Source organism: Bos indicus, chromosome 2 (assembly GCF_029378745.1).
Source record: "Bos indicus isolate NIAB-ARS_2022 breed Sahiwal x Tharparkar chromosome 2, NIAB-ARS_B.indTharparkar_mat_pri_1.0, whole genome shotgun sequence".
Lineage (NCBI taxonomy): Eukaryota > Metazoa > Chordata > Mammalia > Artiodactyla > Bovidae > Bos > Bos indicus.
In genome coordinates, this window is record NC_091761.1 from 109897551 (window position 1) to 109912114 (window position 14564).

The 14564-nt window shown below is 41.5% G+C and overlaps 1 non-coding gene across 1 annotated transcript; it reads right to left on the reverse strand.

The window, feature by feature from the left end:
* Nucleotides 1-12140: 12140 nt before the first annotated feature.
* On the reverse strand, nucleotides 12141-12247 carry LOC139179314 (U6 spliceosomal RNA). The gene has a single exon (XR_011563669.1). It is a non-coding gene; the product is annotated as a U6 spliceosomal RNA (small nuclear RNA).
* Nucleotides 12248-14564: the final 2317 nt, after the last annotated feature.

The following is a 14564-nucleotide window of genomic DNA, read 5'->3' on the forward strand; positions in this document are numbered from 1 at the left end:
CCTAACTTCTGCTACATCAAAGTGCCTCCGAAGAATGCAGGGACTCCATCTCATGCTCTGTCCCACCAGGGCGAGTGGCCAGCTGCCAAGCTGCTATAAATATGCTTTTTAATTTAACCTTCTACTTCTCTCTTGGCCTCACCATTGGGATTGCTGCACAAACAAGGAAACCACAAGGATCCCCTCTGATTATCATCACAGGAAGAAATTCAGAGGATGAAATAGAAAAGACAAAAGCAGCAGTGGGGGCAGGGGAAAGGCTTGTTTCAGGATTCCAGGAGGGTCTTTATAAATAATTGAGAGACAGAAACAGGCTAAACTGAAAATAAACGTAGCATACAAAATTATCAGTGTTACTCTACAAGGGAAATGTTTAAATACAGCCAGAATCCTTGGAACATAACCAGAGGACTCCTGTTGTCTCCAATGCAATTCACAATAAATGGCTCCTGTGACTCCAACGTGCCAATTAAACAGTTTGTCTTTGCCTCAACCTTAATTTGGCAGACAGTTCTGTTGTAAATCTGTGTACTGGGATGGAGGAAAGTTGTTTCTCAGCTGCACCCCCCAGAGTTTACTCTTTGCTCAACACAAAATGTAAATATGTCATTGCGTTGACTGGAGTCAAATGAGAGATGCCAAATAGAACAAAATATTCAAGTCCCAGATTAATTACTGCTTGAAATGTTCTAATTTACTGTCCATATTTTGTGCATGAGAAGAAGCAAGGGGATCTGTGGCCCTTGCAGCTGCTGAGCTACTTCAAAACTTAGAAGAGAGAAGTCTGGACAGTCAATGGAGTTGTCCTTTTGTCAAGATCACATTTCTAGAAAATGCCTTTTCTGAAAACTAGATGATGTCCATTAAGAGGTAACACGCTATTGTGTTCTGAGTACAAAATTCAGTAGCCACTGATGTAATTTAATCTTTCAAAGGTCAAGAATCATATTTAAATGTATTTTATAACACGTTTGGTTTTCTATTTATTGACTTGGGGATTAGCTATGAGAAACTTAAATGGCTACCAGCTAGCTGGAATTAGGTTGGCAGATTTTGGGGGATAGTTCCACTGTAAGAAACTCAAAAAAAATCTCTCGAACTCAGAGGTCCTTATTCTGTACTGTAGGTAATGATGATTCTCTTACTGAAAGAAAAACTGGAAGACTTCCACCAGACCACCTAAGCGTAGCAGCTGCAGTGAATGCTAGAAGACAGTCAGCTTCAACGGTTTGAACCCTTTTACAATATTGGACTGAATCTCAAATTTCTATGCAATCTGTTCTCATCCATAACCCAAAGTCCTGATTTGGGACAGACATGAGGGAGGATAATCTTGAAGGAGGAAACAGAACAGGCTCCGTCTTGAAACCGGAACTACATCTTGGGCAGGACTGTGGATTTTGAGCTATATGCCCAGTATCTATGGAAAAGACATACCAACTGGAAAACCAGGCACCCCCGAAAGGAAGAGCCCCAGGGCTCTCCATCGCCTAAGAGAATACCCTAATTATCTGTGTGACCGAATAGAATCATCAGATCAGATCAGTCACTCAGTCGTGTCCGACTCTTTGCGACCCCATGAATCGCAGCACACCAGGCCTCCCTGTCCATCACCAACTCCAGGAGTTCTGAGACTCACGACCATCGAGTCAGTGATGCCATCCAGCCATCTCATCCTCTGTTGTCCCCTTCTCCTCTTGCCCCCAATCCCTCCCAGCATCAGAGTCTTTTCCAATGAGTCAACTCTTCGCATGAGGTGGCCAAAGTACTGGAGTTTCAGCGTTAGCATCATTCCTTCCAAAGAAATCCCAGGGCTGATCTCCTTCAGAATGGACTGGTTGGATCTCCTTGCAGTCCAAGGCACTCTCAAGAGTCTTCTCCAATACCATAGTTCAAAAGCATCAATTCTTCAGCGCTCAGCATTCTTCACAGTCCAACTCTCACATCCATACATGACCACAGGAAAAACCATAGCCTTGACTAGACAAACCTTTGTTGGCAAAGTAATGTTTTTGCTTTTGAATATGCTACACTCTATTATACTTATTGGAGTATGACCACAAGCCTATTGATAATTGTCCACTGTTAACTACCTAGGCTTAAGGCTTATGAATCACAGGTTAACTTGGATTGTATCTTTCTTTTTCCTTTGTTCAGACTAGTTTCAGGGAATTTTGGGGAGGTGGGTCTGGGCACGTTCACTTAGGGTATATAAGGTTTTCACAAAAATTAGTCGGGGTCCTTGGCTAAGAGGAGACTCTGTCTTGGGCCCGCCCGTGTAATAAACTGCACTCCACTATCTGCATTGTCCTTCTGAGTGAGTTTGTTTCTTGGAACGCATGGCTCCAACAATCTAAACTAGGCCTGCCTTGTAGTTTAATCCAGCATTCTAAAATCATTCTTTAGGTAGGTCGCCATCTGCTTGGGAAATAGATGAAAAATGACAATAATAGGTGAGCTGCACCAGACAATACTACTTATATAATTCCCTCTGCTTTAAATAAATTTTTATTTTTGAAAATTTATATTTTTGCAGAAAACTTGCAAAGACAGTACAGAGTTCCTGTACATCCCTCAGCCAGTTTATCTTGAAGTCTAGTTAATAATCATGAATCAGTGTTATTTCTTTCTTTCTAATGTACCACAGTCATGAATGGCAAACTGATAAACTGGCTGAGGAATATACGGCAACTCTGTACTATCTTTGTATGTGTTCTGCAAAAATATAATTTTCAAAAAATAAAAATTGAATTTTCCACTAATATCCTTTTTCTGTTCCAGGTTCCCATCCTGGATGTTTCATTGCATTTATTGGTCTTGTCTCCTTTATCTCCTCTGGGCTGTGACAGTCTCATCTTTCCATATCTATTGTTTGGAAGTTCGTCTCTAAATCCAGTTCAAAGTTGAGGGGAGGGGAGATGACTAAATTTTATCTCCTGGAGTAGGGGGTATCCATGCAAATTATTTTGAATTCTTCTATAAGGCAGATTCATCTTTTCCCACTCATTTATTTATGCATTCAATTATTTATTTATATCACTATAGACTCATGTATATTTATTTTATACATTTTTTACTCATGTATATTTATTTTGTACTTTGGGTTATAATTTCACACTTAGTTATTTTATTTTCTTGCTCAAATTCCAGCTTTGGGCTTTGGGAGCTCTTTCAACTGGCTCTTGTGTGACTTGATCTGCCCCTTCCTACCCTTTAATTTTTTTTAGTACGTCCTTGCTTTCTGGTCCTACAAGTTACTCCAGGATCATCTTATATTTTCCCTGTCCCAACCCTAGAATCAGTCATATCTCCATGAAACTTTGGTTTCATTTATTAACTAACAGAATTTTGAAAGCAAGATCTGGGTGCTGTATGTGCATACTCATTGCTATTGGGATATTGTTGCTTCCAGCTAACAGAACTAGGTCGTATATGTGTATATATACCAAGGCATGCTGTGCTGTGCTTAGTCTCTCAGTCATGTCGGATTCTCTGAGACCCCATGGACTGTAGCCCACCAAGCTCCTCTGTCCATGTGGATATTCCAAGCAAGAATACTGGAGTAGATTGCCATGCCCACCTCCAGGGGATTTTCCTAACCCAGAGAATAAACCCAGGTCTCCCACAATGCAGGAGGATTCTTTACCATCTGAGCCACCAGGGAAGCCCAAGAATACTGGATTGAGTGGCAGATTCTTTACCAGCTGATCCACGAGGGAAGCCCTCACCTGCTTATATATTATGTTAAACATGAGTCTGTGCTGATGTCCCAGATCCTGAAGCTAATACCACATGGTATGTTCTGATAGTCTCTGATTTTGCTCATCTGTAACTTCCCTCTCAAGAGTGAGAAGTTTGGTTCTTACTATCGATTATCCATTTATGTGTTCAGTCTCTGTACACGTGTAAAGCATTTCAGAATCGCTAACCCATATCACCAGAAGGAACAAATTTACCAGCTAGAAACCAGTGTATCCTTAACAGTTCCTAGTCAAACCTCTGCTTCTCAGAGTCGCTTAAGTCAGCTCCTCTATCTCCCCCCTCTTCTGTAAAGTTATGTCATGCATTTGTAATCCAGTGAGATTTATATGCCATGGTCTAAACACCATTCTGGTTGTTGGTGGGTAGGGGGAGATGGGAGAGTTTGTCCTTGTTTTCTTTAGCTGCATACATTAAAGTTCACACTTCGTGATTTGCAGTTCTGTTGCAATGAGGGAATTATTTTCTTTTCCTTTTAATTATTTTAATTGGAGGATAATTACTTTACAATATTGTCATGGCTTTTGCCATACATCAACATGAACCAGCCACAGGTATACATGTGTCCCCCCATCCTGAACCCCCCCACCTACCTCCCTCCACTCTATCCCTCTGGGTTGTCCGAGAGTACTGGCTTTGGTTGTCCTGCTTCCTGCATTGAACTTGCACTGGTCATCTATTTTACATATGGTAACACACATGTTTCAATGCTATTCTCTCAAATCATCCCACCCTTATCTTCTCCCACAGAGTCCAAAAGTCTGTTCTTTACATCTGTGTCTCTTTTGCTGCTCTGCGTGTAGGATCGTCATTACCATCTTTCTAAATTCTATATATATGCATTAATATACAGTTTTTGTGTTTCTCTTTCTGATTTACTTAACTCTGTATAATAGGCTCCAGTTTCACCCACTTCATTAGAACTGACTCAAAAGTGTTCCTTTTTATAGTTAAGTAATATTCCATTGTGTATACGTATAACAACCTCCTTATCCATCCATCTGCCGATGGACATCTAGGTTGCTTCCATGTCATAGCTACTGTAAGTAGTGCTGCAATGAACACTGAGGTACATATTTCTCTTTCAACTCTGGTTTCATTGGTGTGGATGCCCAGCAGTAGGGTTGCTGGGTCATATGGTAGTTCTATTCCCAGTTTTTTAAGGAATCACCATGCTATTCTCCATAGCAGCTGTACCAGTTTAAAACAGATTCAAGCTTCTACAATGAGCCAGGACAGTAGGGGTAGGTTTTGAGAAACATTCTTAACTTGTTGGAGACCTGCCCCATCATCCTTATTACAATACCAAGGAGAACTTAACATCCTATCCAGGAGTGCTGTGAAAATATACATTCATGTTGGTATACCACTCAAGAGGAAGGTGAGAGAGGAGAAGCTAAAAATACTAAACATTAGGAGCTGAAGTACATTACATAAGATGCTACAGAAAAATCCAACAAACTTTTTGGCCAACTCAACAGTATCCCAGAAGAACATGACGTTACTTTTTTTATTATTAAACTTTTTTATTTTGTATTGAAGCTTAGCTTATTAACAGTGTTGTGATAGTTTCAGATGAACAGCAAAGGGACTCAGCCAGACATACATGTGTTGTTGTTCAGTCAATCTCTCATTTCTAGCTTTTGCAACCCCATGGACTGCAGCATCCCAGGCTTCCCTGTCCTTAACTATCTCCAAGAGTTTGCTCAGAAACTCATGTCCATTGAGTCAATGATGCCATCCAACCATCTCATCCTCTGTTATCCCCTTCTCCTCATAGATGCAATTATTATTAAATAAGTTTCATGTGTCAAGGTGAAGGGCACAGAGTGTAAAGACAGTCACTGAAGCAAATTTCCACGTTTTCACCTATCAACCAAGCACTCTAGGTTATTCTCTGAGAACTGACTCCACAGAAAACACCTCCAGGTGCTTCATAAGCTGATCCCTCTCCTCCAGGTGGGCCTATCCAGGGTGCATGATCATGCTCCATGTCTCGTGCATTTTTCACTCACACTGTTCCATACCTTCCTGCTTTGGATGTGCTAAGCCTTCTGCCTGAAGATCCTTGCTTCTGTTTTAAGTTTTGGCCACGAGTCTTGTGGGATCTTAGCTCCCAGATCAGGGATCAAACCCACACCCCCTGCTTTGGAAGGCAAAGTCTCAACCACTGGACTGCCAGGGAAGTCCCAGTGAGTATTTATTGAAAGATTATTTTGTGCCAGGCTTTATATTATGTTCTCTTGGGGAACACAAAGATGTATGAGTCACATTCCTACCCTTGGGACCTTGTAATCCAGAAGGGAACCCAAGGCGTATCCAGAAAATCTAAGGTACAGGATTTGCCTAAAAGTAGAGAAGCCGAGAGCACGTATGAACAATGGTTGGGATGTCCACAAGATAATCTAAGGGATGGACCATGAAGAAAGAAGTCTGGCTGACAATATTGGATATTTTGCTTACAAGGCAGGAGTAACCAATGAGGTGAGGCCTGCATAACAGACTGAAGAGGTTGTATATTTTCTGTAGCCAGTGATGAAATATCAGAGGTTGTTAAGCATAAACCTTAACTGTGAATTTCACTCTCTTAGTAGAATAAATCAGGAAATACTATATATTATATATGAATATGTTACTAACATCTTCAGTTCAGTTGCTCAGTCATGTCCGACTCTTTGCAACCCCATGAATCGCAGCACACCAGGTCTCCCTGTCCATCACCAACTCCCGGAATCCACCCAAACCCATGTCCATCAAGTCGATGATGCCATCCAACCATCTCATCCTCTGTCATCCCCTTCTCCTCCTGCCCTCAATCTTTCCCAGCATCAGGGTTTTTTCCAATGAGTCAGCTCTTTGCATCAGGTGACCAAAGTATTGGAGTTTCGCCTCAACATCAGTCCTTCCAATGAACACCCAGGACTGATCTCCATCTTAACCTTGTCAATTAGAACACAAACTTCTTGAGGGAATGGTTTTTGGATTTCTTTTTTTTTTTTTAATCCTCCATAATACATATTGAATTACGGCTAAATGGGGGCTTCTGAATTAGTGAATCCTGAAATTCAGCAATGATAATAAGAATAATAACTGCTGATATTTATTGAGTACTTATACTGTATACCACACAGTGTGTGCTGACAGTACTGCTCTTAGACCTGGGCATCCCCAGGTGGTAAAACATCTATGGGGCAAGTGCAGGTGAGCTGTCAGAGCCTGCACCAATCCCTAACCCCTAAACTGCCCACAGTCCTGCCTTCATGCTCATCCTCTGGGTACCAAGACCCAGAAATTAACTGCTCAGATGGTCTATACACACATCAAGGTCCAGCTTGGCCCTCTTCCCTAGGCTCCTTCTCCTGAAGCTGAGAGGCAGCCAAGGGGAAACTTTGCTTTTTGGTTATTGGGGTGGGGGTGGGGGCGGGTGAGCAATAGGACAAAGGGCAACTAGCAGTGGACTGGGGAGGGACGGCTCCATGGGTATCACCTTGAGCCTCACAAACACATTACCAACAGGCCAAGCACTCAAATTACCACACTTAATTCTTAAAACAGTCCTATAAGGTGTCCACATTATACAGAGGAGCAATAGACAGGCCAGGCAGCTTGTTTAAGGGAACAAGGCATATAAACAGTGGAAGATGGGGTGCAAGCCCCCATCTCTTTAGCTGTGAACTTGAGGCTTTAACCATACACTACACTGTACCGTCTTGTCCAGGGTCGCCATGTTCCATGACTCCATTTCCCGTGGTTTTCAACGAGTGGAATTCTGGAGCGGGTCACTGCACAACCAGCGTGTCTGTACCAGAGAGCCTGGCTGTGAAAAGAGCAATCGCTGATTCACAGCATTCAGCCTATTCACTGTGCTTAGCCTCGCTTATCACCTGCCACTCTGGCCCCTTTTCTCTTTTGGATTTGTCCTCAGCCAGCAGCGTGGGCTCCAGTATTCACAGCATCTGCGCTCCTCAGCTCTCTAATGCACATGCGTGTACTTGAGACTCCATGTGTCTTTCAATCATGAGGTTTAAAATGGGTAAGCTCATTCCCGGCAAATGGCAGGTATGCCTCTCCAGGTGGGAGGGCATGACATTTCTGCTGCGTGCCACCTCCTCCCCCCCTCAACTCCCCCACAAAGGAGTATTTTAATAGAAGGTTAATGGAGGGCACGCAGAACAAAAAGAAAATGCTGTCATCATTATTCCATGTTGTACTCTAATAGAGGTCAGCTCTCTCTCGGATTTTTTTCCCCCATCCATCCTTAAAATGAATTATTTAGCCTATGAAAACAAAACTAGTTTATTTATGATGACAGAGAAGCTGTAAATGTGCTCCTGATCTGTGCATTGACTAATTAGATTAATTAAGCCAGCATGCATTTCAGAACAGGCAGGCAGGTGGCAAATAACATTTGAGATGATTTATATGATATATTCCATCAAGCTCACAGTTGATAAATAATATCACATTCATTCCATTAAGATATCGAAGTGGAAAAAGAAAATAGTGCATTCTTGGCTCTGGGCTGTTATCGAAAGAACAACTCTTGAGGTTACTACACTGAACATTATTTACTCTGCTCAAAACGCGGCCGGAGGGTGGGGGGGTGTGGAGGGGGTGTGGAAAAAGCCAAATCTCAAACTCAAGTTTGTCTCCTTGGTCCCTTTCATTATGCAAAGGTACTACTTTGCCTGGCAGTAGAATTGAATTTTTGAAATAGAGATGAGATTTGAATGTCAATTAAGTCATTGCTGCCTGCTACCAACTTTTGCTAGAAGCTCCCATACTCTGGTCCTGTACTAATCAGCCAGCTTCCAGTGTGTACTCTCAGTAAATGAGTGTGAAATTGGCTGAATAGAAAATCTTTCCTTCTGTGGTCTTCAAACTTCAGCATGCCTAAGAATCACTGGGAATGTTTGCACAAGTGCAGACTCGGGTCCTACTCCCTGTAGGTCTGGATGGAACTAGTAATCTGTATTCCTTTAATCAACACTTTGGATATGGATATAACCCCATTCTAACAAGCTCATGCACAAGAACTGAATCCTGGAATGTGACCTGTGGTTTTTCTGGATTCTCAAGTTCATTGAATATATTAGACTCACTTAGAGTTGTCAGCATTTCTCAGCATATAGTCAAAGGACCGTCTGCATTAGAATTTCCTAGAGAGGCATGGTGAGAATTCAGATTCCTGGGCTTCACTTAAAACCTACTAAATTTGAATTTGTAAGAGTTTTACAAGAGAGTATGCCTGTTAGCAAACTACCCAGGTGACTCTGATGCATACTAAAATTTAAGAACTACTGCCTTAGAGAAATGCTTGATGTAGGTGTAACAAAAATTGGCAGTCTCCTCCTGTAGACATGAGTTTGCTTAAAAGATGGAGATGTATGTCTTTCTCTGTCTGGCTCAGTAACCTCTCTAAGAATAGTCTTAGACCTAAACAGAAGGTAGTGCTGGAATTGTCTGCTCTCCAGGGTTACCTTTTGGTTTTCCAACCCTTTTTGGCTTATGCCCTGAGGGGCTCTGCAGAATTGCTACCATCTTGTTGAGGACAATTCTGGAGTTGCCTCTAGGTCACTGGGAATGCTGTAGTTAAATGGGAGGTCCTCTGAGCTACTGCCCTGGGATATAATGGTATGTCATGCAGGTGCCATGGCAAAGACTAATAGCAGAAATTGACATGTGAGACAGACCCCAATCAAAAACTGACATCCTCCCCAGCCCAGGAAGAGATGATAAGCCTTCCTATTACAGCAGAATGACAGGCAAAGAGGCAGAAGAGAAATAAGCAGCAGCCAAGTAACCTGGGACAGGCACAGCCCATACTTTGCAAGTATATCAGACAAAGCAAAGCCTTTATCAAAGGCCTATAATAAATCTTTATTTAACCTTTGTGATATCAGCTAACGAGAGAATAATCTGAAAACTGTAACAGATTTAAGATGTTATCATCTGAGACCGGGTCAGACAAGGATGCGATGGATAAATGAGAACTTTGGAACCTGGGAGGAGAGGACTTTGCTCAAGACCAGAGCACACTGACTAAACTCATCATTCGTTCTACAGTGAGAAGGACTAGAAATTGATTTCAGAGCTTCTTTTACATGCTTAATGATTCTTGGAATAATTTATTTTTCCCATTGCTGTATATTGTTTTCTCCTTCCATTGTGTAGATTCAATCAATAAATCCTTTTTATCTTAGTCCCCAAAGAAAGACTCTTGTCTATGTATATAGGGACCCTTGTCATGCAGTTGTGTCTGACTCTTTGTGATCCCATGGACCGAAGCATCCAGGGCTTCCCTGTCTTCCACTATCGCCTGAGGTTTGCTCAAACTCATACCCATTGAGTCGGTGATGCCATCCAACCTTATTGTTCTCTGTTGTCCCCTTCTCCTCCTGCCTTCAATCTTTCCCAGTATCAGGGTCTTTTCCAGTGAGTCAGCTCTTCACATCAGGCTGCAAAAGTATTGGAGCTTCAGCTTCAGCATCAATCCTTCCAATGAATGTTCAGGGTTGATTGCTTTTAGGATTGACTGGTTTGATCTCCTTGCAGTCCAAGGGACTCTCAAAAGTCTTCTCCAACATCACAGTTCGAAAGCATCAATTCTTCAGTGCTGAGCCTTCTTTAAGGTCCAACTCTCATATCTCTACATGACTACTGGAAAAATGTAGGGGCCTTAGATGGATGAATCCTCCTTGATGGATACAGAGAGGATCCCAGTTCCCAGAGTGCACAAAGCCTTGTCCACAACATTCCTCTGGAGCATCTTTCTGAATGAGCGAGCTACATCTTTGTAAAAGGATGATATCATTCAACTCTGCAAAAGTACATCCTAGTGCTATGCTGTGCTTAGTTGCTCAGTCATGTCTGACTCTTTGTAACCCCATGGACTAGGCCTCCAGGCTTCTCTGTCCATGGAATCCTCCAGGCAAGAATACTGGAGTGGGTTGCCATGCCTTCCACGGGATCTTCCCAACCCAAGGATCAAACCCAGGTCTTTCACAGTGCAGATGGATTCTTTACCTTCTGGGCCACCAGGGAAGCCCAAGAATACTGGAGTGAGTAGCCTATGCCTTCTCCAGGGGATCTTTGCAACCCAGGAATTGAACAGGGGTCTCTTGCATTGCCGGCAGATTCTTTACCAGCTGAGCTACCAATGCCAAACCTCAAAAATCATTTTTGTTAAGATGGTCTTTCTTTTTTTTTTTTCCTTTCTAAATTGTTATTTTTTTTAATTTTATTTTATTTTTAAACTTTACATAATTGTATTAGTTTTGCCAAATATCAAAATGAATCCATCACAGGTATACATGTGCTCCCCATCCTGAACCCACCTCCCTCCTCCCTCCCCATACCATCCCTCTGGGGCGTCCCAGTGCACTAGCCCCAAGCATCCAGTATTGTGCATTGAACCTGGACTGGCAGCTCGTTTCATACATGATATTTTACATGTTTCAATGCCATTCTCCCAAATCTTCCCACCCTCTCCCTCTCCCACAGAGTCCATAAGACTGTTCCATACATCACTGCCTCTTTTGCTGTCTCGTACACAGGGTTATTGTTATCATCTTTCTAAATTCCATATATATGCGTTAGTATACTATATTGGTGTTTTTCCTTCTGGCTTACTTCACTCTGTATAATAGGCTCCAGTTTCATCCACCTCATTAGAACTGATTCAAATGGATTCTTTTTAATGGCTGAGTAATACTCCATTGTGTATATGTACCACTGCTTTCTTATCCATTCATCTGCTGATGGACATCTAGGTTGCTTCCATGTCCTGGCTATTATAAACAGTGCTGCGATGAACATTGGGGTACACGTGTCTCTTTCCCTTCTGGTTTCCTCAGTGTGTATGCCCAGCAGTGGGATTGCTGGATCATAAGGCAGTTCTATTTCCAGTTTTTTAAGGAATCTCCACACTGTTCTCCATAGTGGCTGTACTAGTTTGCATTCCCACCAACAGTGTAAGAGGGTTCCCTTTTCTCCACACCCTCTCCAGCATTTATTATTTGTAGACTTTTGGATCGCAGCCATTCTGACTGGTGTGAAATGGTACCTCATAGTGGTTTTGATTTGCATTTCTCTGATAATGAGTGATGTTGAGCATCTTTTCATGTGTTTGTTAGCCATCTGTATGTCTTCTTTGGAGAAATGTCTATTTAGTTCTTTGGCCCATTTTTTGATTGGGTCATTTATTTTTCTGGAGTTGAGCTGTAGGAGTTGCTTGTATATTTTTAAGATTAGTTGTTTGTCAGTTGCTTCATTTGCTATTATTTTCTCCCATTCTGAAGGCTGTCTTTTCACCTTGCTGATAGTTTCCTTTGATGTGCAGAAGCTTTTAAGGTTAATTAGGTCCCATTTGTTTATTTTTAAAAAATATGGAACGCTTCACGAATTTGCGTGTCATCCTTGCGCAGGGGCCATGCTAATCTTCTCTGTATCATTCCAATTTTAGTATATGTGCTGCCAAAGCGAGCACAAGATGGTCTTTCTTAAACTATAATTTCCAGATTATATGCAGGTAAATAGTTTTCCTTCATAATGAAGTTTCTGTTAGCAATCAGTTCTTGAGTGGTCTGCTCTGCTGTATCTCCTTGTAACAGTGGCTTGCTTTACCTTAGACCATCTGACAGCAGAGGCAAATGAAACAGGCCCAGTCGGGGTTTTGATATTTTTTTTTTCTATCAAGGGCACATGATTTTGTCATATCTTCTCATTTGCTGATCTCAGTAGGCTCCCATCTCCTTATGACTTCGTGTATGTTTTAAGTTTTATTTTATGTTCTTCCTGTTTCTAAGATTCTAAGATGACTCTTAAATGTCTGATAATAAAAGCTGCAGAAGTTAGGTTTATTTAAAAATAAGTAGAAAATGTCAACTATAGCTGTATAAAGTGCATTGCTAATCCAAAGGCCATTCATTCTTACTATGATTGAATATTAAATTTAGCTATAAACTTCCTTGAAGCCAAAACAAACATGAATGTAAGATGTGTTACATAATTCTTATTATTTATAGAAAATATCTAGCAATCATGTAAGGTGTGTTTGTGTGCTAAGTCACTTTAGTCGTGTCCAACTTTTTGTGACCCTATGGACAATAGCCCACCGGGCTTTTCTGTCCATTGATTCTCCAGGCAAGAATACTGGAGTGGGTTGCCATGCCCTCCTCCAGGGGATCTTCCCAACCCAGGGATCAAACGCACATCTCTTATATTTCCTGCATTGCACGTGGATTCTTTACCACTAGCACCATCCAGGAAGCCCTATTTAATTTATAAAACTATTTTTAATCAGCTTTATTGAGGTATTATTTATATACAGTAAGTTCACCTATTTAAAGTTTCACTTCAACAAATGTTTGTAATTATGTATGTAATCATTATTGCTGTCCCTAGAAGCTCCATCATCCTAAACTGTTCCTTCTGTCTCTTTGCTTTGCCAGCAATCTCTTCTCCTAATCCTTGGCTCTGGAAACTTTTCTGCTTTCTATCACTGTATTTTTGCATTTTCTACTCAGTTTAGTTCAGTCGTGTTGGACTCTTTGCGACCCCATAGACTGCAGCACGCCAGGCCTCCCTGTCCATCACCAACTCCCAGAGTTTACTCAAACTCATGTCCATTGAGTCGGTGATGCCATCCAACCATCTCATCCTCTGTTGTCCCCTTCTCCTCCTGCCTTCAATCTTTCCCAGTATCTAGGTCTTTTCCAATGAGTCAGTTCTTCACATCAGGTGGCCAAAGCGCTGGAGTTTCAGCTTCAGCATCAGTCATTCTTATGAATATTCAGGACTGATTTCCTTTAAGATGGACTGGTTGGATCTCCTTGCAGTCCAAGGGACTTTCAAGAGTCTTCTCCAACTCCACAGTTCAAAAGCATCAATTCTTTGGCGCTCAGCTTTCTTTATAGTCCAACTCTCACATCCATACATGACTACTGGAAAAACCATAGCCTTGACTAGACAGACCTTTGTTGGCAAAGAAATGTCTCTGCTTTTTAATATGCTGTCTAGGTTGGTCATAATTTTTCTTCCAGAAGCAAGCATATTTTAATTTCATGGCTGCAGTTGCCATCTGCAGTGATTTTGGAACCCCAAAAAATAAAGTCTGTCACTGTTTCCACTGTTTCCCCATCTATTTGCTATGAAGTGATGGGACCAGATGCCATGATCTTAGTTTTCTGAATGTTGAGCTTTAAGCCAACTTTTTCACTCTCGTCTTTCACTTTCATCAAGAGGCTCTTTAGTTCTTCTTTGCTTTCTGCCATAAGGATGGTATCATCTGCATATCTGAGGTTACTAATATTTCTCCCCACAATCTTATTTCCAGCTTGTGCTTTATCCAGTCCAGTGTTTCTCATGATGTACTCTGCATATAAGTTAAATAAACAGGGTGACCATATACAGCCTTGACATACTCCTTTCCCTATTTGGAACCAGTCTGTTGTTCCATGTCCAGTTCTAACTGTTGCTTCCTGACCTGCATACAGGTTTCTCAAGAGGCAGGTCAGGTGGTTTGGTATTCAACATTTCATTTTAACATTTTTTTTAACATCCTCTTTAACATTTTTAACGTTTTTAACATCCTCTTTAACATTTCATGCAAAGATGGCCACAATAAAGGACAGAAATGGTATGGACCTAACAGAACCAGAAGATATTAAGAAGAGGTAGCAAGAATACACAGAAGAACTGTACAAAAAATGATCTTCATGACCCAGATAATGACCATGGTATAGTCACTCACATAGAGCCAGACATCCTCAAATGTGAAGTCAAGTGGGCCTTAAGAAGCATCA